A 25,108-nucleotide genomic window follows, 5' to 3' on the forward strand; every position below is an offset into this window, starting at 1 on the left:
GATAGCATTTAAGCCATTTTTATCTGCCGCATATGTAGTGACCAGCGTCACCTTCTCCTGCTCTAATCCAGAGTCATCCCGCGTTCTTCTAGCTTCACTTGAATTTACTTCCCTGATGTGCTGTTCCAATACTTGATTACGGTAGCCTCTCCTTAGGAAACGCTCCTTCATTTCATCAGTCTGCTTCTCTGCCCGATTTGCATCTGTGTTGTTCCTCTTAACCCTTACAAACTGGGACTTAGGTAGAGCCCTCTTAAGTGCTGGGGGTGACAACTGGTTGCCTCCAGGAGGGAATTCCTATCCGTAGTCTTACGAAACAGGGTTGTACCCAGCCTTTCTTTATTCTTGAAAATCTTTAAGTCTAAGAATTCAATCTCCTCCTGGTTCCAATTCATCTTAAATTTAAGCGTGCTGTGTTCAGTATTCAATTCATTGAACCAGGTGAGCAGATCTTCCTCACTTCCAGACCAGATTATTATGAGGTCATCTATGAATCTCCTGAAGTATATGACCTCCTCCCTCTTGAAACATTTTGTGCCATTATTTTCAAATTCAGACATAAAAAGGTTTGCATAAGATGGGGCTACATTGGACCCCATCGCTGTTCCCATTAACTGCTGAATAAATTGCTCACATAGAACAAATTGCACGGACAGAGTAGTAGATAAACTACATGGCTTGTGGTACATGTCATCCTGTACTTATGCATATACCTCTTTCTGCTCCTTGGGTGATGGAAGAATTTGCCTGTAATCAACCCATTGCAAGTGGTGCACCCACTGCATTTATAGCACCCGGGCTTGGCTTCCTCCAACCATGTACTTGTGAAGTAGCAATGTACTGGGTCTGTAAGTTGTAAGATATTTTTAAGGGATTTACCCCGCCGATATCCCATTCATTGGTTTACCCATTCCTTAGTTACAGGCGACATCTGTAATGACGCAAACACGCTGGAGTTGGCAATGGTAGGTGGTTGGCGGCTTCCGGTGGAGTAACCTAATAGCATGCAGCGTCTCTTCTTGGATGACGTAGTTGGAGCGCCGGGTATACACCGCTGACAGCCGGGATGACACAAGGTTTAGTAGAAATTATAATTATGTTATTGATTAATTATTTATGCAAATGGTGTGGGGTAAAGGTATAAGTATGAAATGTTTGTTAACACAATGTATGTAAGTCTGAGGATGGGGGTGAAACCCCGAAACGTCACTTAGTAAAATTTTGTGGATTTATAACGGAGAGTGCCTGCCTTTTTTCTGGATTATGTGAACTATTTTGCCGTGCACCCCGGACATTAATTGAGAATGCTATACCATATGACATTGTTTGTAAAAGATTGTTTTTAAGCACCCATAAAGAAGTAAGAGTATATTATACTGGTATACTATTCAGCACCATTTTTTCTGCAGCATGTCTCAACCGGTACAGGCAAATGCAGAAGGAACAAATAGTGGGGCTATTTTAGGAGCTAAAGTGTTCCAATACACAGAGGAGGATGCTCAGGAGATCCTATTTGAGACACTAACCACAGGCCCAGCAGAAAGACCGGTTGAACACATTATATCCCAATTGCTAAAACTAAAGAAAAGAGAAAAAGACTTGGAGTTGTATGGCCAGTATCTCTCAGAGTACTATCGGAAAGGGTTTATACCCAGAGGATTTAGAATTAAGAATGTACCAACATTGGGGAGGAATAATCCAAATTTTTGTGAGAGATGGTGCAATATTTTGAATAAATGTGCCCTGGACCTTATCTTATTAGTAATACAAGAGGTAAGAGGCCTCATTTCACAGCTGAAAATAGAGATAGAGGCATATACCACTGAGAATGTAGTACTAACACAGAGAGGAGAGGAAGATTGGATTGAAAAACTACAGTTACAACTGAATCAATACCAGAAGGAACTGATGGCCTTTAAGAATAGAAAATTTGAGGAGGTACAAGAGGATTATCGTGAACGTAAGGTATACAAGTGGACCCTGAGACTGATTTGACGCTACTGAAGAAAGAACTATCCTTTGTGCCAACAGGATTATCTGATTATTTTGACTTACATGTGGACATACAGAGGTTTCAGAGAATGTTAAGGTTAAAAGAACATTTTGGTCTAAGTAAGACTGATCACATAGTGGAGTTTAAAAAGAAGAGCTCTTTTGATCCCAAAAGCAATAACCCTAACATTCAAACCTTTAGCAGAGTAATTGAAAAGGAAATGCAGGAGTCTATAAAGAATCAACAGCAGCAGGTAAGATTTAACCTAAATAAAGCAGAAAGAGACTCTATGAGAGCTTTAACAAAGGATAAAACGATAGTGATTAAGAAAGCAGATAAAGGAGGGGCAATAGTGCTGCTTGACTATGCATACTACAGGGATGAAATCCTCACACAATTAAGTGATGAAGGGGTGTACTCCAGACTGCCAAGCGATCCAACCACCAGGTTTAAGAAAGAAATTGATGATTATCTCAAAGAAGCCCTGGAGGATGGTATCATCACACAAGACACTGTGAATTACTTAATAAAGGACTATCCGAAAACACCAATCTTCTATACACTCCCCAAAGTGCATAAAAGCATGGAGAGGCCACCCGGTAGACCAATTGTTTCAGCTGTTGACTCACTATTACAACCTTTGGATATTTATGTTGATAGCATATTGCAACCACATGTACAAAGTATGAGGACCTACATAAAAGATTTGAATGATGTCATCAGATCACTTACGGGGGTCCCACTAAAAGGAGGAGAATGGCTAGTGATCTTGGATGTCACTAGCCTTTATACGGTAATACCTCATAATGAAGGCTTAGCAGCGATAAGGAAACAACTGTTAAGTTGCCCCTATGTGAGACCACCAGTAGAGTTCATCCTGGATCTCTTAGAAACTTGCCTAAAGAAAAACTACTTTAGGTTTGAGAGACAATTTTTTCAGCAGTTAATGGGAATAGCGATGGGGTCCAATGTGGCCCCATCTTATGCAAACCTTTTTATGTCTGAATTTGAAAATAATGGCACAGAATATTTCAAGAGGGAGGAGGTCATATACTTCAGGAGATTCATAGATGACCTCATAATAATCTGGTCTGGAAGTGAGGAAGATCTGCTCACCTGATTCAATGAATTGAATACTAAATACAGCACGCTTAAATTTAAGATGAATTGGAACCAGGAGGAGATTGAATTCTTAGACTTAAAGATTTTCAAGAATAAAGAAAGGATGGGTACAACCCTGTTTCGTAAGACTACGGATAGGAATTCCCTCCTGGAGGCAACCAGTTGTCACCCCCAGCACATAAGAGGGCTCTACCTAAGTACATAGGAGAGGAGGGATAGCAAGCGAGAGTGGGGAGACAGAGAGCAAGAGAGAGTGAGGATAAGAGAGTGCATTACAGAGGGAGGAGAGAGAGTAAAAGAGAGGGGTTACAGAAAAATAAAATAAAAGATTGAGGAGAGAGAGAGCAAAGGAGAGTGGAGAGAGACTGGCCAATAGAGAGTGGGGATAAAAGAGAGTTCATTACAGAGGAAGTAGAAAGAGAGAAAAAGAGAGGGGTTATAGAAAAAGATTAAAATAAAATTGTGTAGAGAGAGATCAAGAGAGAGTGGGATAAGAGAGTGCATTACAGAGGGAGGAGAGAGAGCAAAAGAGAGGGGTTACAGAAAAACAGAAAAAACAAAGAGATGGAGGAGAGAGAGCAAAAGAGTGGGGAGAGAGATTAATAGAGAGTGGGGATAAGAGAGTGCATTACAGAGGGAGGAGAGAGAGCAAAAGAGAGGGGGTTACAGAAAAACAGAAAAAAACTAAGAGATGGAGGATAGAGAGAGCAAAAGAGAGTGGGGAGAGAGAGATCAAGAGAGAGTGGGATAAGAGAGTGCATTACAGAGGGAGGAGAGAGAGCAAAAGAGAGGGGTTACAGGAAAACAAAAAAACAAAGAGATGCAGTAGAGAGAGAGATCAAAGAGAGAGTAAGAGACAGCAAGAGAGAGCACAGAAAAACAGAAAAAACAAAGAGATGGAGGATAGAGAGAGCAAAAGAGAGTGGGGAGAGAGAGATCAAGAGAGAGTGGGATAAGAGAGTGCATTACAGAGGGAGTAGAAAGAGAGAAAATGAGAAGGGTTAGAGAAAAAGAGTAAAAAAATTGTGTAGAGAGAGAGCAAAAGAGAGGAGGATAGAGAGAGCAAAAGAGAGTGGGGATAAGAGAGTGCATTACAGAGGGAGGAGAGAGAGCAAAGGAGAAGTGTTATAGAAAAATAAAATAAAAGATTGAGGAGAGAGAGAGCAAAGGATAGTGGAGAGAGACTGCCCAATAGAGAGTGGGGATAAAAGAGAATTTCCTATGTGCTTACCTAAGAGCTAATGAAAATTATGTACAATATCCCCTATAAAGCTGATAAAACATACTTAGATAATGTCTAATGGTAGGAAACCCTATTGACAAGTGAGTAGATGGTAGGCTTTAATGCTAAGTACAATTTAACATTTGGGATTAGGTATAATAAACATTGTAGACAAGGGCAGTATTTATTTGGATTGGCCAATGGGATAGTGAGATGGTATAGAGAGCTAGTGATGTGTTTTGTAATGTATTACATGCTGTATGATGCTTTTAATTTATTTTGTCATATTATATTGTATTTTCATAGGATCACTGGGCGAATACACGATCACCGGTTACAGACACCCTAGTTACAGGCGACGTCTGTAATGACGCAAACACGCGGGAGTTGGCAATGGTAGGTGGTTGGCGGCTTCCGGTGGTGTAACCTAATAGCATGCAGCGTCTCTTCCTGGATGACGTAGTTGGAACGCTGGGTATACACCGCTGACGGCCGGGATGACATGAGGTTCAGTAGAAATGATAATTATGTTATTGATTAATTATTTATGCAAATGGTGTGGGGTAAAGGTATAAGTATGAAATGTTTGTTAACACAATGTATGTAAGTCTGAGGACGCGGGTGAAACCCCGAAACGTCACTTAGTAAAAGATTGTGGATTTATAACGGAGAGTGCCTGCCTTTTTTCTGGATTATGTGAACTTTTTTGCCGTGCACCCCGGAAATTATTGAGAGTGCTATACTATATGACATTGTTTATATATATATATATATATATATATATATATATATATACAGGGAGTGCAGAATTATTAGGCAAGTTGTATTTTTGAGGATTAATTTTATTATTGAACAACAACCATGTTCTCAATGAACCCAAAAAACTAATTAATATCAAAGCTGAATATTTTTGGAAGTAGTTTTTAGTTTGTTTTTAGTTTTAGCTATTTTAGGGGGATATCTGTGTGTGCAGGTGACTATTACTGTGCATAATTATTAGGCAACTTAAAAAAAACAAATATACAGGGAGTGCAAAATTATTAGGCAAGTTGTATTTTTGAGGATTAATTTTATTATTGAACAACAACCATGTTCTCAATGAACCCAAAAAACTCATTAATATCAAAGCTGAATATTTTTGGAAGTAGTTTTTAGTTTGTTTTTAGTTATAGCTCTTTTAGGGGGATATCTGTGTGTGCAGGTTACTATTACTGTGCATAATTATTAGGCAACTTAACCAAAAACAAATATATACCCATTTCAATTATTTATTTTTACCAGTGAAACCAATATAACATCTCAACATTCACAAATATACATTTCTGACATTCAAAAACAAAACAAAAACAAATCAGTGACCAATATAGCCACCTTTCTTTGCAAGGACACTCAAAAGCCTGCCATCCATGGATTCTGTCAGTGTTTTGATCTGTTCACCATCAACATTGCGTGCAGCAGCAACCACAGCCTCCCAGACACTGTTCAGAGAGGTGTACTGTTTTCCCTCCTTGTAAATCTCACATTTGATGATGGACCACAGGTTCTCAATGGGGTTCAGATCAGGTGAACAAGGAGGCCATGTCATTAGATTTTCTTCTTTTATACCCTTTCTTGCCAGCCACGCTGTGGAGTACTTGGACGCGTGTGATGGAGCATTGTCCTGCATGAAAATCATGTTTTTCTTAAAGGATGCAGACTTCTTCCTGTACCACTGCTTGAAGAAGGTGTCTTCCAGAAATTGGCAGTAGGACTGGGAGTTGAGCTTGACTCCATCCTCAACCCGAAAAGGCCCCACAAGCTCATCTTTGATGATACCAGCCCAAACCAGTACTCCACCTCCACCTTGCTGGCGTCTGAGTCGGACTGGAGCTCTCTGCCCTTTACCAATCCAGCCACGGGCCCATCCATCTGGCCCATCAAGACTCACTCTCATTTCATCAGTCCATAAAACCTTAGAAAAATCAGTCTTGAGATATTTCTTGGCCCAGCCTTGACGTTTCAGCTTGTGTGTCTTGTTCAGTGGTGGTCGTCTTTCAGCCTTTCTTACCTTGGCCATGTCTCTGAGTATTGCACACCTTGTGCTTTTGGGCACTCCAGTGATGTGGCAGCTCTGAAATATGGCCAAACTGGTGGCAAGTGGCATCTTGGCAGCTGCACGCTTGACTTTTCTCACTTCATGGGCAGTTATTTTGCGCCTTGGGTTTTCCACACGCTTCTTGCGACCCTGTTGACTATATTGAATGAAACGCTTGATTGTTCGATGATCACGCTTCAGAAGCTTTGCAATTTTAAGAGTGCTGCATCCCTCTGCAAGATATCTCACTATTTTTGACTTTTCTGAGCCTGTCAAGTCCTTCTTTTGACCCATTTTGCCAAAGGAAAGGAAGTTGCCTAATAATTATGCACACCTGATATAGGGTGTTGATGTCATTAGACCACACCCCTTCTCATTACAGAGATGCACATCACCTAATATGCTTAATTGGTAGTAGGCTTTCGAGCCTATACAGCTTGGAGTAAGACAACATGCATAAAGAGGATGATGTGGTCAAAATACTCATTTGCCTAATAATTCTGCACTCCCTGTATATATAGTTCTAGAACACCTTTTCAAAGGTCAGTGTCAACCCTTGCTTTCTCTATCTCCACCCTCTATTTAGCTCTCTCTCACTCCACCATCCATTTTTGTGATCCTTCTCTGTCCACACTCTTTAGTTCAGTATCTCCAGCCTCTCTTGCTCTCTCTCCTCTCTCTTCTCACTCTCTTTTGCTCTCTCTCTCAACACTTTCTTTTGCTCTGTCTCTCAACTATTTTTTTTTATTGCTCTTTCTCTAACCCCTCTCTTTTGGTCTCTCTCTTCTTCATCTCTAATGCTCTCTCTGGCACCCACTCTCTATAGCTCTCTCTCTTTTGCTCTCTCTCTCCCCATTTCTTTTTTTTATCTCACTTTCTGTAACCCCTCTCTTTTGCTCTCTCTCCTCCCTCTGTAATGCACTCTCTTATCCTCACTCTCTCTTACTCTCTCTCTCCCCACTCTCGTTTGCTATCCCTCCTCTCTCTGTAATGCACTCTCTTATCCGTCATCTCTCTTGCTCTCTTTCTCCGCCCTCTCTTTTACTCGCTCTCTCCACCATCTTTTTGTTTTATCACTTTTTCTCTAACTCAGCTCTTTTGCTCTCTCTCCTCCCTCTTTAATGCACTCTCTTATACCCACTCTCTCTTGCTCTCTCTATCCCCCTCTCTTTTGCTCTATATCTCTACGCCTTTTTTTCACTTTTTCTATAACACTTCTCCTTTGCTCTCTCTCCTCCCTCTGTAATGCACTCTCTTATCCCCACTCTCTTTTGCTCTCTCTATCCTCCTCTCTTTTGCTCTCTCTCTACACAATTTTTTTCTCTAACCCCTCTCATTTTCTCTCTTTCTACTCCCTCTGTAATGCACTCTCTTATCCCACTCTCTCTTGATTTCTCTCTACACAATTTTATTTTAATCTTTTTCTATAACCCCTCACTTTTTCTCTCTTTCTACTCCCTCTGTAATGCACTCTCTTATCCCACTCTCTCTTGATCTCTTTCTCCCCACTCTCTTTTGCTCTCTCTATCCTCCATCTCTTTGTTTTTTCTGTTTTTCTGCAACCCCCTCTCTTTTGCTCTCTCTCCTCCCTCTGTAATGCACTCTCTTATCCCCACTCTATCTTGATCTCTCTCTCCCCACTCTTTTGCTCTCTCTTGCTCTCTCTTACTCTCTCTTTGATCTCTCTCTCTACTCCATCTCTTTGTTTTTTCTGTATTCCTGTAACCCCTCTCTTTTGCTCTCTCTCCTCCCTCTGTAATGCACTCTCTTATCCCACTCTCTCTTCATCTCTCTCTCCCCACTCTCTTTTGCTCTCTCTACCCTCTATCTCTTTGTTTTTTCTGTTTTTCTGTAACCCCCTCTCATATGCTCTCTCTCCTCCCTCTGTAATGCACTCTCTTATCCCCACTCTCTCTTAATCTCTCTCTCCCACTCTTTTGCTCTCTCTCCTCCCTCTGTAATGCACTCTCTTATCCCACTCTCTCTTGATCTCTCTCTACACAATTTTATTTTAATCTTTTTCTATAACCCCTCTCTTTTTCTCTCTTTCTACTTCCTCTGTAATGAACTCTCTTTTATCCCCACTCTCTATTGGCCAGTCTCTCTCCACTCTCCTTTGCTCTCTCTCTCCTCAATCTTTTATTTTATTTTTCTATAACCCCTCTCTTTTGCTCTCTCTCCTCCCTCTGTAATGCACTCTCTTATCCTCACTCTCTCTTGCTCTCTGTCTCCCCACTCTCGCTTGCTATCCCTCCTCTCTCTGTAATGCACTCTCTGATCCATCATCTCTCTTGCTCTCTTTCTCCCCCGCTCTTTTACTCGCTCTCTCCACCATCTTTTTGTTTTCTATAATACCACTCTCTTGCTCTCTTTCTCCCCCGCTCTTTTACTCGTTCTCTCCACCATCTTTTTGTTTTCTATAATACCTCTCTTTTGCTTTCTCTCCTCCCTCTGTAATGCACTCTCTTATACCCACTCTCTCTTGCTCTCTCTATCCCCCTCTCTTTTGCTCTATATCTCTACGCCTTTTTTTTCACTTTTTCTATAACACTTCTCCTTTGCTCTCTCTCCTCCCTCTGTAATGCACTCTCTTATCCCCACTCTCTTTTGCTCTCTCTATCCTCCTCTCTTTTGCTCTCTCTCTACACAATTTTTTTATCTAACCCCTCTCATTTTCTCTCTTTCTACTCCCTCTGTAATGCACTCTCTTATCCCACTCTCTCTTGATCTCTCTCTACACAATTTTATTTTAATCTTTTTCTATAACCCCTCTCTTTTTCTCTCTTTCTACTCCCTCTGTAATGCACTCTCTTATCCCACTCTCTCTTGATCACTCTCTCTCCACTCTCTTTTGCTCTCTCTATCCTCCATCTCTTTGTTTTTTCTGTTTTTCTGTAACCCCCCTCTCTTTTGCTCTCTCTCCTCCCTCTGTAATGCACTCTCTTATCCCCACTCTATCTTGATCTCTCTCTCTCCCCACTCTTTTGCTCTCTCTTGCTCTCTCTTACTCTCTCTTTGATCTCTCCCTCTACTCCATCTCTTTGTTTTTTCTGTATTCCTGTAACCCCTCTCTTTTGCTCTCTCTCCTCCCTCTGTAATGCACTCTCTTATCCCACTCTCTCTTCATCTCTCTCTCCCCACTCTCTTTTGCTCTCTCTACCCTCTATCTCTTTGTTTTTTCTGTTTTTCTGTAACCCCCTCTCATATGCTCTCTCTCCTCCCTCTGTAATGCACTCTCTTATCCCCACTCTCTCTTAATCTCTCTCTCCCACTCTTTTGCTCTCTCTCCTCCATCTCTTTGTTTTTTCTGTTTTTCTGTAACCCCTCTCTCTCCTCCCTCTGTAATGCACTCTCTTATCCCACTCTCTCTTGATCTCTCTCTACACAATTGTATTTTAATCTTTTTCTATAACCCCTCTCTTTTTCTCTCTTTCTACTTCCTCTGTAATGAACTCTCTTTTATCCCCACTCTCTATTGGCCAGTCTCTCTCCACTCTCCTTTGCTCTCTCTCTCCTCAATCTTTTATTTTATTTTTCTGTAACCCCTCTCTTTTGCTCTCTCTCCTCCCTCTGTAATGCACTCTCTTATCCTCACTCTCTCTTGCTCTCTGTCTCCCCACTCTCGCTTGCTATCCCTCCTCTCTCTGTAATGCACTCTCTGATCCATCATCTCTCTTGCTCTCTTTCTCCCCCGCTCTTTTACTCGCTCTCTCCACCATCTTTTTGTTTTCTATAATACCTCTCTTTTGCTCTCTCTCCTCCCTCTGTAATGCACTCTCTTATACCCACACTCTTTTGCTCTCTCCATCCTCCTCTCTTTTGTTCTCTCTCTACACAATTTTTGCTTACTCTTTTTCTCTAACCCCTGTCTTTTTAGCTCTTTCTACTCCCGCTGTAATGCACTCTCTTATCCCACTCTCTCTTGATCTCTCTCTCCCCACTCTCTTTTGCTCTGTCTCTCCCCCATCTCTTTGTTTTTTATGTTTTTCTGTAACTCCTTTCTTTTTAGCTCTCTCTCCTCCCTCTGTAATGTACTCTCTTATTCCCACTCTCTCTTGCTCTCTCTCTCCCCACTCTCGTTTCCTATCCCTCCTCCTTCTGTAATTCAGTCTCTTATTCCTCCATCTCTCTTACTCTCTCTCTCTCTCTCTCTCTCTTTGTGCTCTGATTCTATAAACATTTTCTTTTGCTCTAATTAAATTTTATGATAAAAAAATAATATAAACAATTTTAGAATTATAATAAATATTATTATTTTACTATTGATATATAATGACTAACAGGTGTACACTTATAAAAAAAAACCCTTATATTTTAAAATAAAAAAAGAAAGATTAAAAGCTTATATATTGTTTGCTAAAAAAATTTTTTTTAACACATATTGGAGATAATTAAAATGCCGAACTACATAGTTCAAGGATGCCCGAGCACCACACAAAAGGGTAAATCAAATGCTGCAGTGTCATTACAAGTTTTTCCAAAAAACGAAGACCGCATTATATTATGGCTTCAAAATACAAGGCAGTTTGAAAATAATTTGCATGATATGGTAAAAATAATTTATGAAACAAATCGGTTCAAGAATTGTTCCTTACATTTCACTCCCGATTTATACTACACCCATGGGCCTCTATTTATCAAAGTCTGGCGGACCTGATCCGACAGTGCGGATCAGGTCCGCCAGATCTCGCTGAATGCGGAGAGCAATACGCTCTCCGTATTCAGCATTGCACCAGCAGCTCACAAGAGCCAGAAACACGGGCCATCAAGCTCCATTCAGAGTTTGATAGATAGGCCCCATGGAGTACTCAAATATCTTAAAGATTCTGCAGTTCCAACAAGATTTTACCTTATTTGTGCATCATCAGCAATACCTTCAACGTCAAGCACTAGTATTACACAACAAGGAACATCAAACCCTGACTATTCTACAACACTATCAAACGTGGATGCTCCTTCAAGAAAAAGAAGATTGAAAGATCCAGAAGATACTCAAGTACTAGGTGTAGTACAGTAATGGGAATCTGAAATAGTTTTCCAAAGACCAAAATCAACAACATGTAATTATGTTTGTAGTCAATGTCAAAAACCATCAATGATCAATAATGCTACTAATACAGAATTTAAAAAAAACGTTGATAAATACACAGATTTCAACCGTTTTCATTACACATTATTTGCCAAAACTCAAACATCAAAAACTTTTGGACAGAAAAATAAAAACACTTCTTCTGCTGACTTGGTTAAATCCAAAGAGCAATACACATGGACTAAATACAAAGTCCGGGGGATAACATTTCTTTGGGTACATCCACTGATCAAGCTATGTTATATGACTCATCTTTGACTTTACAATCTTCAGTCAATTATAAAACAATTGGTACACAAACAGTTCAATTGGAAAACATTCAATTGTTAAACATTTCAACATCTAGATTTGATGAACAAACAAATATAGAAGAGAGTGTATTTTCAAATATTCACAGCGCACATGAAGATCCTTATGATTCTTCATTCGTACCTGAATCAATGGTTGAATCTGAAGAAGAATTCTCCAAAATTGAGGATTACAGTCCAAAAGAGTTAGTAATTGAAAAAAAATATCTTGTTTTTGAATCAAGCTTAGACGAACTATTGCGACTAATCATCAACAAATTGTAATGCACCAATGTTCAATATAGAAAAGCGTACTGTAGGAACTTTGCTGATAGTGAATGGTGAATGTGAAGAGGGACATAATAGTCTACTTTTGCAAAGTGAACCTCGAATTGGACAAATGCCAATAGGTAACATACTATTTTTTGCCGCAATATTATGTAGTGGAAATCAATACAATAAAATCAGGGAACTTACTAAATACCTTGGTTTACAGTTTGTCAGCAAAACAACGTATTATCGTTATCAAAGAACATTTCTTTTCCCGGCAATTGATATCCACTGGAAAATAAAAAAAGAATCCAACCTTTCTGCCATGAGAGGACGTCCAATCACCATAACAGGTGACGGGCAATGCGATAGTCCGGGCTTCTTGGCAAAGTATTGTACCTATACCGTAATGGAGGCAAAGTCAAGAAAGATACTGGATTTCAACATCACCCAGGTAACAGAGACGACTTCATCAGTAGCTATGGAGGCAAAGGCATTTAAAATTTGCCTGAATAGTTTGTTAGATGACGGGATATTGCCAGTTGTAGTCGCCACAGATAGGCATGTTAGTATAAAAAAAATACTACTTGAAGATTACCCATCAATAAACCAACAATATGATGTGTGGCATTACTCAAAAAAACCTTAGAAAAAAATTAAACACCACTAGCAAGAAAAAAACATGCTCCAATTTATATCCATGGGTTCCCGCTATTGTAAACCATTTGTGGACTTCCAGTATGGTCTGCGGTGGGAATGAAGAAAAGCTTTCAGAAATATGGAAGTCAGTGCTCTACCATGTTATCAACAAACACCTCTTCTCATCTTGTCAACATAATCAACTAAATGACGAGGAGGAAAGAGAACGACAATGGATATCCACTGAAAGCAATTCCTTCATTGAACTTCAAAAGATTATCTGTGACCCACAATTTGACAAAGATTGCAAACATCTACATTTATTCTGCCACACTGGTAGTCTTGAGGTTTTCCACAGCCTCGTACTAAAGTACCATCCAAAACGCATACACTTTAGAATGGATGCAATGGAAGCACGCACCAAATTGGCAACCATTGCTCATAACAAAAATGCTCACAGACTACAAGCTACAATCAAATGTCCAAGTGAACCAAGTGCCTCATTTGGAGAACCAAGATTTACACCTTTTTTTCCAAAGAGCAAAAAAGAGTGGCAGCTAAGACCTGTGTATGAGCTAATGGACATGTCACATGTACAGGATATAATGACTGATGTATTAAAGTTAGTACAAGGAGATATAACACACGATTGGGAACCCATAAATGTAAAACTGCCCGCTAACATAGCTTGCACTCCAAGACCATAAAAAAAAGGCTTATGGAAAAAATGCGATTTTGATTTGGAAAGAAAATGTTTTAAGCTGTTTAACATTAAAACACTTTCCAAAAAAAATAAATGTGACATGTAGAATTTTTTTGGTTTTTGATAAAATAAATATAATGGCCTCTAGTTATGAAGCCGTCTACTTACTTGCATTCGCCGGCCCAATACGCTCGCCTAAGCTCGCCTACCATCGCTGCCGCGGACCTGAATACGTTCGCCAAAGTTATCAAAAAAGCTGTCAAGAAGCCGCGCACCAAGTACGGAGTGATGAGCAGCGGACTGTTGTTAACTGGCAGTCATCGATCTCGCTACTCATCGGCTTCTTCACAGCTTTCTTGATAGCCTGTCACTAAGCACCCACACTAAACTACACTGTTTTACCCCCTAAACCACTGCTCCCGGAGTCCCCCGCACCTAAATAAAGTTATTACCCCCTAAAACGCCGCTCCTGGACCCCGCCGCAACTAAAAAAATGTATTAACCCCTAAACCGCCGCTCCCGGACCCCGCCGCCACCTACATTATACCGATTAACCCCTATTCTGCCCCCCACTACACCGCCGCCACCTATATTCAAGTTATTAACCCCTATCCTGGGGATCCCGGACCCCACCGCAACTAAATAAATTGTTTAACCCCCTAAACCGCCACACCCGGAGCCCACCGCCACCTATATTAAAGTTATTAACCCCTATCCTGCCCCCCACTACACCGCCGCCACCTACATTAAACTCATTAACCCCTAAACCGCCGCTCCTGGACCCTGCTGCAACTAAATTAAATGTTTAACACCTAAACCGCCGCTCCTGGACCCCGCCGCCACCTATATTAAACTTATTAACCCCTATCCTGACCCCCTATACCGCCGCCACCTATATAAAACTTATTAACCCCTAAACCTAAGTCTAACACTAACACTAACACCCCCCTAACTTTAATATTATTTTAATAAATCTAAATAAAACTTACTATTATTAACTAAATTATTCCTATTTAAAAATAAATACTTAAATATAAAATAAACCCTAATATAGCTACAATATAACTAATAATTATATTGTAGCTATTTTAGGATTTATTTTTATTTTACAGGCAACTTTGTATTTATTTTAACTAGGTACAATAGCTATTAAATAGTTAATAACTATTTAATAGCTACCTAGCTAAAATACTTACAAAATTACCTGTAAAATAAATCCTAACCTAAGTTACAATTAAATCTAACACTACACTATCATTAAATTAATTAAATTAATTAACTACAATTACCTAAAATTAAATTAAATTAAATAAACTAAACTATAGTACAAAAAAAACAAACACTAAATTACAGAAAATAAAAAAGAATTAAAAGAAGTTTAAACTAATTACACCTAATCTAAGCCCCCAAATAAAATAATAAAGCCCCCTAAAATAAAAAAATGCCCTACCCTATTCTAAATTACAAAGTTACCAGCTCTTTTACCAGCCCTTAAAAGGGCTTTTTGCGGGGCATTGCCCCAAAGCAATCAGCTCTTTTACCTGTAAAAAAATACAACCCCCCCAACATTAAAACCCACAAACCCCTACTCTAACCCACCCAAACCCCCCTTAAAAAACCTAACACTAACCCCCTGAAGATCACCCTACCTTGAGCCGTCTTCACCCAACCGGGCCGAAATCTTCATCCAAGTGGCGCAGAAGAGGTCCCCCGTCCAGCAGAAGTCTTCATCCAATCGGCGTCTTCAATCTTCATCCATCCGGAGCGGAGCGGAGCCATCTTCCAAGGAGCCGACGTGGAGCCATCCTCTTCAACCGACGACTGAACGACGAATGAAGGTTCCTTTAAGGGACGTCATCCAAGATGGCGTCCCTCAAAATCCGATTGGCTGATAGGATTCTATCAGCCAATCGGAATTAAGGTAGGAAAAATCTGATTGGCTGATTCAATCAGCCAATCAGATTGAAGTTCAATACGATTGGCTAATCCAATCAGCCAATTGGATTGAGCTCACATTCTATTGGCTGATTGGAACAGCCAATAGAATGCAAGCTCAATCCGATTGGCTGATTGGATCAGCCAATGGGATTGAACTTCAATCTGATTGGCTGATTGAATCAGCCAATCAGATTTTTCCTACCTTAATTCTGATTGGCTGATAGAATCCTATCTTGGATGACGTCCCTTAAAGGAACCTTCATTTGTCGTTCAGTCGTCGGTTGAAGAGGATGGCTCCGCGTCAGCTCCTTGGAAGATGGCTCCGCTCCGGATGGATGAAGATTGAAGACGCCGATTGGATGAAAACTTCTGCTGGATGGAGGACCTCTTCTGCCCCACTTGGATGAAGATTTCGGCCCGGTTGGGTGAAGACGGCTCAAGGTAGGGTGATCTTCAGGGGGTTAGTGTTAGGTTTTTTAAGGGGGGTTTGGTGGGTTAGAGTAGGGGTATGTGGGTGGTGGGTTTTAATGTTGGGGGGGTTTGTATTTTTTTCACAGGTAAAAGAGCTGATTACTTTGGGGCAATGCCCCGCAAAAAAAGAGCTAGTTACTTTGTAATTTAGAATAGGGTAGGGCATTTTTTTATTTTGGGGGGCTTTATTATTTTATTAGGGGGTTTAGATTAGGTGTAATTAGTTTAAACTTCTTGTAATTCTTTTTTATTTTCTGTAATTTAGTGTTTGTTTTTTGTACTATAGTTTAGTTAATTTAATTTAATTTAATTTTAGGTAATTGTATTTAATTTATTTAATTAATATAATGATAATGTAGTGTTAGGTTTAATTGTATCTTAGGTTAGGATTTATTTTACAGGTAAATTTGTAAGTATTTTAGCTAGGTAGCTATTAAATAGTTATTAACTATTTAATAGCTATTGTACCTAGTTAAAATAAATACAAAGTTGCCTGTAAAATAAAAATAAATCCTAAAATAGCTACAATATAATTATTAGTTATATTGTAGCTATCTTAGGGTTTATTTTACAGGTAAGTATTTAGTTTTAAATATTAATACGAGTAATATTATTTAGATTTATTAAAATAATATTTAAGTTAGGGTGGTTAGGGTTAGACTTAGGTTTAGGGGTTAATAATTTTAATATAGGTGGCGGCGATATAGGGGGGCAGGATAGGGGTTAAGAATTTTAATATAGGTGGCGGTGGTATAGGGGGGGCAGGATAGGGGTTAATAACTTTAATATAGGTGGCGGCAGGGTCCGGGTGCGGAAGTTTAGGGGTTAAACAATATATTTTTTTGTGGCAGGGTCCGGGATCCGCAGGATAGGGGTTAATAAGTTCATGTAGGTGGCGGCGGTATAGGGGACGGCAGATTAGTGGTTAATATGTATAATGCAGGTGGCGGCGGTGTCCGGGAGCGGCGGTTTAGGGGTTAACATGTTTAATATAGTTGCGTCGGGGTCCGAGAGAGGCGGCTTAGGGGTTAATAAGTTTATTTATTTGCGGCGGTGTAGGGGGGGGCAGATTAGGGGTGTTTAGACTCGGGGTACATGTTAGGGTGTTAGGTGCAGACATCTCCCATAGGAATCAATGGGATATCGGGCAGCAGCGAACAACATAATTTATGTAAGAACTTACCTGATAAATTCATTTCTTTCATATTAGCAAGAGTCCATGAGCTAGTGACGTATGGGATATACATTCCTACCAGGAGGGGCAAAGTTTCCCAAACCTCAAAATGCCTATAAATACACCCCTCACCACACCCACAATTCAGTTTAACGAATAGCCAAGAAGTGGGGTGATAAGAAAAAAGTGCGAAAGCATATAAAATAAGGAATTGGAATAATTGTGCTTTATACAAAAAAATCATAACCACCACAAAAAAGGGCGGGCCTCATGGACTCTTGCTAATATGAAAGAAATGAATTTATCAGGTAAGTTCTTACATAAATTATGTTTTCTTTCATGTAATTAGCAAGAGTCCATGAGCTAGTGACGTATGGGATAATTACTACCCAAGATGTGGATCTTTCCACACAAGAGTCACTAGAGAGGGAGGGATAAAATAAAGACAGCCAATTCCTGCTGAAAATTATCCACACCCAAAATAAAATTTTATGAAAAACATAAGCAGAAGATTCAAACTGAAACCGCTGCCTGAAGTACTTTTCTACCAAAAACTGCTTCAGAAGAAGAAAATACAACAAAATGGTAGAATTTGGTAAAAGTATGCAAAGAGGACCAAGTTGCCGCTTTGCAAATCTGATCAACCGAAGCTTTATTCCTAAACGCCCAGGAAGTAGAAACTGACCTAGTAGAATTAGCTGTAATCCTATGAGGCGGAGTCTTACCCGACTCAACATAGGCAAGATGAATTAAAGATTTCAACCAAGATGCCAAAGAAATGGCAGAAGTTTTCTGGCCTTTCTAAAACCGGAAAAGATAACAAATAAACTAGAAGTCTTTCGGAAAGACTTAGTAGCTTCAACATAATATTTCAAAGCTCTAATAACATCCAAAGAATGCAACAATTTCTCCTTAGAATTCTTAGGATTAGGACATAATGAAGGAACCACAATGTCTCTACTAATGTTGTTGGAATTCACAACTTAGGTAAAAATTCAAAAGAAGTTCGCAACACCGCCTTATCCTGATGAAAAATCAGAAAAGGAGACTCACAAGAAAAAGCAGATAATTCAGAAACTCTTCTGGCAGAAGAGATGGCCAAAAGGAACAAAACTTTCCAAGAAAGTAATTCAATATCCAATGAATGCATAGGTTCAAATGGAAGAGCTTGAAGAGCCCCCAGAACCAAATTCAAACTCCAAGGAGGAGAAATTGACTTAATGACAGGCTTTATACGAACCAAAGCTTGTACAAAGCAATGAATATCAGGAAGAATAGCAATCTTTCTGTGAAAAAGAACAGAAAGAGCAGAGATTTGACCTTTCAAGGAACTTGCGGACAAACCCTTATCTAAACCATCCTGAAGAAACTGTAATATTCTCGGTATTCTAAAAGAATGCCAAGAAAAATGATGAGAAAGACACCAAGAAATATAAGTCTTCCAGACTCTATAATATATCTCTCTGGATACAGATTTACGAGCCTGTAACATAGTATTAATCACAGAGTCAGAGAAACCTCTTTGACCAAGAATCAAGCGTTCAATCTCCATACCTTTAAATTTAAGGATTTCAGATCCTGATGGAAAAAAGGACCTTGAGACAAAAGGTCTGGTCTTAACGGAAGAGTCCACGGTTGGCAAGAGGCCATCCGGACAAGATCCGCATACCAAAACCTGTGAGGCCATGCCGGAGCTACCAGCAGAACAAACGAGCATTCCTTCAGAATCTTGGAGATTACTCTTGGAAGAAGAACTAGAGGCGGAAAGATATAGGCAGGATGATACTTCCAAGGAAGTGATAATGCATCCACTGCCTCCGCCTGAGGATCCCGGGATCTGGACAGATACCTGGGAAGTTTCTTGTTTAGATGAGAAGCCATCAGATCTATTTCTGGAAGTTCCCACATTTGAACAATCTGAAGAAATACCTCTGGGTGAAGAGACCATTCGCCCGGATGCAACGTTTGGCGACTGAGATAATCCGCTTTCCAATTGTCCATACCTGGGATATGAACCGCAGAGATTAGACAGGAGCTGGATTCCGCCCAAACCAAAATTCGAGATACTTCTTTCATAGCCAGAGGACTGTGAGTCCCTCCTTGATGATTGATGTATGCCACAGTTGTGACATTGTCTATCTGAAAACAAATGAACAACTCTCTCTTCAGAAGAGGCCAAGACTGAAGAGCTCTGAAAATTGCACGGAGTTCCAAAATATTGATCGGAAATCTCACCTCCTGAGATTCCCAAACCCCTTGTGCCGTCAGATACCCCCACACAGCTCCCCAACCTGTAAGACTTGCATCTGTTGAGATTATAGTCCAGGTCGGAAGAACAAAGAAGCCCCCTGAACTAAACAATGGTGATCTGTCCACCATGTCAGAGAGTGTCGTAAAATCGGTTTAAAGATATTAATTGAGATATCTTTGAGGAATCCCTGCACCATTGGTTCAGCATACAGAGCTGAAGAGGTCGCATGTGAAAACGAACAAAGGAGATCGCATCTGATGCGGCAGTCCTAAGACCCAACATTTCCATGCATAAGGCTACCAAAGGGAATGATTGTGACTGAAGGTTTTGACAAGCTGATATCAATGTTAAACTTCTCTTGTCTGACAAGGACAGAGTCATAGACACTGAATTTATCTAGAAACCTAAAAAGGTTACCCTTGTCTGAGGAATCAATGAACTGATTGGTAAATTGATCCTCCAACCATGAACTTGAAGAAACAACACAAGTCGATTCGTATAAGAGATTCTTCGAAAATGAGAAGACTGAGCAAGTACCAAGATATCGTCCAAATAAGGAAATACCAAAACCCTATTCTCTGATTACAGAAAGAAGGGCACCGAGAACCTTTGAAAAAAATTCTTGGAACTGAGGCTAGGCCAAACGGTAGAGCCACAAAACTGGTAATGCTTGTCTAAAAAGAGAATCTCAGACACTAAAAGTGATCTGGATGAATCGGAATATGCAGATACACATCCTGTAAATCTATTGTAGACATATAATGCCCTTGCTAAACAAAAGGCAGGATAGTCCTACAGTAACCATCTTGAATGTTGGTATCCTAACATAACGATTCAATAATGATAGATCCGGAACTGGTCTGAAGGAATTGACCTTCTTTGGTACAATGAAGAGATAAAATAAAACCCCAGCCCCTGTTCCAGAACTGGAACTGGCATAAATACTCCAGCCAACTCTAGATCTGAAACACATTTCAGAAATGCTGAGCCTTTGCTGTGTTAACTGGGACACGGGAAAGAAAAGAATCTCTTAGCAGGAGGCCTTAACTTGAATCCAATTCTGTACCTTTCTGAAACAATGTTTCTGAAACCAGAGATTAAGAACGGAATTGATCCAAATTTCTTTGAAGAAAACGTAATCTGCCCCATACCAGCTGAGCTGGAATAAGGGCCGCACCTTCATAGGTACTTAGGAGCTGGCTATAGGTTTCTATAAGGCTTGGATATATTCCAAACTGGAAATAGTTTCCAAACTGATACCGCTCCTGAGGATGAAGGATCAGGCTTTTGTTCCTTGTTGTAAGGAAAGGAACGAAAATGATTATTTACCCTGGAAAGAAAGGGAAAGCAAAGTTGACTTAGAAGACATGTCAGCATTCCAAGTTTAATCCATAAAGCTTTTCTAGCTAAAATAGCTAGAGACATATACCTGACATCAACTCTAATGATATCAAAAGATGGTATCACCAATAAAATTATTAGCATGTTATAGAATAATAATAATGCTATAAAATTATGATCTGTTACTTGTTGCGCTAAAGCTTCTAACCAAAAAGTTGAAGCTGCAGCAACATCCGCTAAAAATATAGCAGGTCTAAGAAGATTACCTGAACATAAGTAAGCTTTTCTTAGAAAGGATTCAATTTTCCTATCTAAAGGATCCTTAAATGAAGTACTATCTGCCGTAGGAATAGTAGTACATTAGCAGGAGTAGAGACAGCCCCATAACCTTAGGGATTTTTGTCCCAAAAAACTCTAATCTGTCAGATGGCACAGGATATAATTTGCTTAAACGTCTAGAAGGAGTAAATAAATTACCCAAATTATTCCATTCCCTGGAAATTACTTCAGAAATAGCATCAGGGAGATAAAACACTTCTGGAATAACTACAGGAGATTTAAAAACCTTATTTAAACGTTTACATTTAGTATCAAGGGGACCAGAATCCTCTATTTCTAATGCAAATAACACTTCTTTAAGTAAAGAACGAATAAATTCCATCTTGAACAAATACAAAGATTTATCAGCATCAACCTCTGAGACAGAAACCTCTGAACCAGAAGAACCATTATCAGTATCAGAATGATGATGTTCATTTAAAAATTCATCTGAAAAAAGAGAAGTTTTAAAAGACTTTTATGTATACTAGAAGGAGAAATAACAGACATAGCCTTCTTAATGGATTTAAAAAATAAAATCTCTTATGTTATCAGGAACACTCTGAAAATTAGATGTTGACGGAACAGCAACAGGTAATGTAACAGTACTAAAGGAAATTTTATCTGCATTAATAAGTTTGACATGACATGCAATACAAATAACAGCTGGAGAAACAGATACCAAAAGTTTATAGCAGATACACTTAGCTTGGTAGCTCCAGCACTGTGCAGTGATTTTCCTGAAGTATCTTCTGACTCAGTTGCAACGTGGAACATCTTGCAATATGTAAAAGAAAAAAACAACATATAAAGCAAAATAGATCAAATTCCTTAAATGACAGTTTCAGGAATGGGAAAAAAATGCCAGTGAACAAGCTTCTAGCAACCAGAAGCAATAAAAAATGAGACTTAAATAATGTGGAGACAAAAAATGACGCCCATATTTTTTAGCGCCAAAAAAGACGGCCACATTATTTGGCTCCTAAATGCTTTTGGCGCCAAAAATGACGCCACATCCGGAACGCCGACATTTTTGACGCAAAAAACGTCAAAAAATGACGCAACTTCCGGCGGTACGTATGACGCCGGAAACAGAAAAAAAAATTTGCGCCAAAAAAGTCTGCGCCAAGAATGACGCAATAAAATGAAGCATTTTCTGCCCCCGCGAGCCTAACAGCCCACAGGGAAAAAGTCAAATTTTTTAAGGTAAGAAAAAATGATTGAAACAAATGCATTTATCCCAAATATGAAACTGACTGTCTGAAAAATAAGGAATGTTGAACATTCTGAGTCAAGGCAAATAAATGTTTGAATACATATATTTAGAACTTTATAAATAAAGTGCCCAACCATAGCTTAGAGTGTCACAGAAAATAAGATTTACTTACCCCAGGACACTCATCTACACGTTTGTAGAAAGCCAAACCAGTACTGAAACGAGAATCAGCAGAGGTAATGGTATATATAAGAGTATATCGTCGATCTGAAAAGGGAGGTAAGAGATGAATCTCTACGACCGATAACAGAGAACCTATGAAATAGACCCCGTAGAAGGAGATCACTGCATTCAAATAGGCAATACTCTCCTCACATCCCTCTGACATTCACTGCACGCTGAGAGGAAAACCGGGCTCCAACTTGCTGCGGAGCGCATATCAACGTAGAATCTAGCACAAACTTACTTCACCACCTCCATCGGAGGCAAAGTTTGTAAAACTGAATTGTGGGTGTGGTGAGGGGTGTATTTATAGGCATTTTGAGGTTTGGGAAACTTTGCCCCTCCTGGTAGGAATGTATATCCCATACGTCACTAGCTCATGGACTCTTGCTAATTACATGAAAGAAATGAGCTTTCGCTATGGTCAGACTCCCATTGATTCCTATGGGATCTGCCGCCTCTAGGGCGGCGGATTGAAATCCAGGTACGCTGGCACGGAATAGTGGTGAGCATACCTGGTAGTAGTTTGATAACTACCAAAAGTAGTCAGATTGTGCCGAACTTGCATTCGGAACATCTGTAGTGACGTAACCATCGATCTGTGTCGGACTGAGTCCGGCGGATCGTATGTTACGTCACTATATTCTACTTTTGCCGGGCAATAGGGCTTGATAACTAAGGCGAATCAGCCTCGCCACAAATACGCTGCGGAATTCCAGCGTATTTGCGGTTGACAGCTTGATAACTAGAGGCCAATGACTTTAATACACATCCTGCAGCCTTGAACCAACAAGATTGTTACTTTTTATTCTTTTTTTTATTAAAAAAATTAAAGTTTTTTCATGTTTATAAAGCACTTTTCTCTTTTTTTTTTGTCCACTAATTAACAAAGTATATTGATATTATTATCCTTTTTTTATTTCATTTCTAAATGTATATTTATAATGTATGATGTCAATTTTATAATGTCCAACCTTTCACCAGTGTGTGTCCATATACAAACTCGTTAAAAATTATTTTTTTATATTTGTTGTTTATTTATAAAACAATGATAAAAAAAAATAAAAAACAAACAAATAGTGCATATCATATAAACTTTTTGTAAAAAAGGATGTTGAAGAATTAGATTATCTTTTACCCAATAAATAAATAAACAAACATATAATTCTGAAAATAAATATTTTAAAAAAATGTAATACAAATAAATATATAGATAGATATATATATACAGTATATTTAAATATATATATATATATATATATATATATATATATAAATTTATAAATAGAAATGTTTGTATTGTTAATTTTAAATAAATACAAAAACACAAACTTTGGCTCACTTACCAAACCAAAATTTCTTTATATTGGCATATTTATATAAATTTACTATTCAAATTTTTTTTTTATCAATGTGTAAAACCATATTATAACATAATAGTATGATTATTACAGTGACATAACAATCATATTAAAAAATAAAAAATAGTATCATGTTCAAATTGTATAAAATCAATTTAAACATGCATGAGGTGTACACCCTATTCTTTTTTATTATGAATATTCAATAACAATTTTGGTGTAATATTAACATAGAGAACATTCAGTTTTTGATCTCTGGAAAATTATACATTATGTAACTAATACAGCAACAAATCAACTGCAGGACCATCATTGTGCGCATAATGAAAGCCCACATAAATATTATCTGGAGCAGGAAATGCATTTCTTATATTGTTTACAACACATGAAGGTATAGGTTTATGATTTTTTGGTCTTAAAAATCCATGTATCCAGGCTGTAAATCCACGGTAAGCAATTTTACGACATTCCCTGTATGTGAGAAAAATATAACATTACAATTAAATATTATTAATTAAAAAAAATGAAATTTTAAATAAATTGTTTTTAAAATTAAAATGTATAAAATATTAAGAAATAAATAAAATAATATTACCTTTCAGATAGATCAACGTATCCATAAAAATTCATTGGATCATAACTTGAAATTATTCCATGGGTTTGAAAAACATAATCCCTACTGGTTAATGAAATATTAACATAATCGTCCTCACAAATGCAGGTTCCTCCTTCTGATATATGCTCTCTTATTATTGTTTATTCTCAGCAACAAAATGATTCCACTACGGTTGGCATTAAATCACAATTGCCACATGTGCACCACGATAGGTTTTCTACTCTTTCTTTCTCCTCTTCTTCTTCTGTATTTGGATCTTCTTGAGATTCGGACAATATTTCTTCAGAACTCCTTATAGGATCCCATAAATGAGTTTGTGTGGCATCGAACAACAAAGGTTCTGAATTACATTCATCCTCAACAATCTGCATCTGGTTATTTAAAAAACCAAACAATAAAATTAACATAAATTCAAAATGTATTTTAACATACGTGGATTTTTAAATTTAAAAATAAATTACTTAAAAATAAATTCAATAGATAAAGTGTATTGAAGAAGGCAGCTGTCTGACAATAGAAGGATAATAGCTACTTTTAATAATTAACAAGAATTTACATAGCAGTATAGTTTACGCCTTATGTTGTTAATGTATAAAAAAGTAATTAAAGATCTATAGTTACAATCTAGATGTGTAGGATGAGAAAAAAGGAGGTGGGGAATTCAAAAGTGTGAATCATGTTATTCTGTAGTTAGATGAGGGCAGCTAATTTGATATTCATTTTATAGAGATTTTGGTGATCTGCTTCCAGGATCGAAAGAAGTTATTTACGGAGCTTTTAAAAAAATCAAAGTATATGGGA

The sequence above is a fragment of the Bombina bombina genome, chromosome 1 (genome assembly GCF_027579735.1).
Source record: "Bombina bombina isolate aBomBom1 chromosome 1, aBomBom1.pri, whole genome shotgun sequence".
NCBI lineage: Eukaryota > Metazoa > Chordata > Amphibia > Anura > Bombinatoridae > Bombina > Bombina bombina.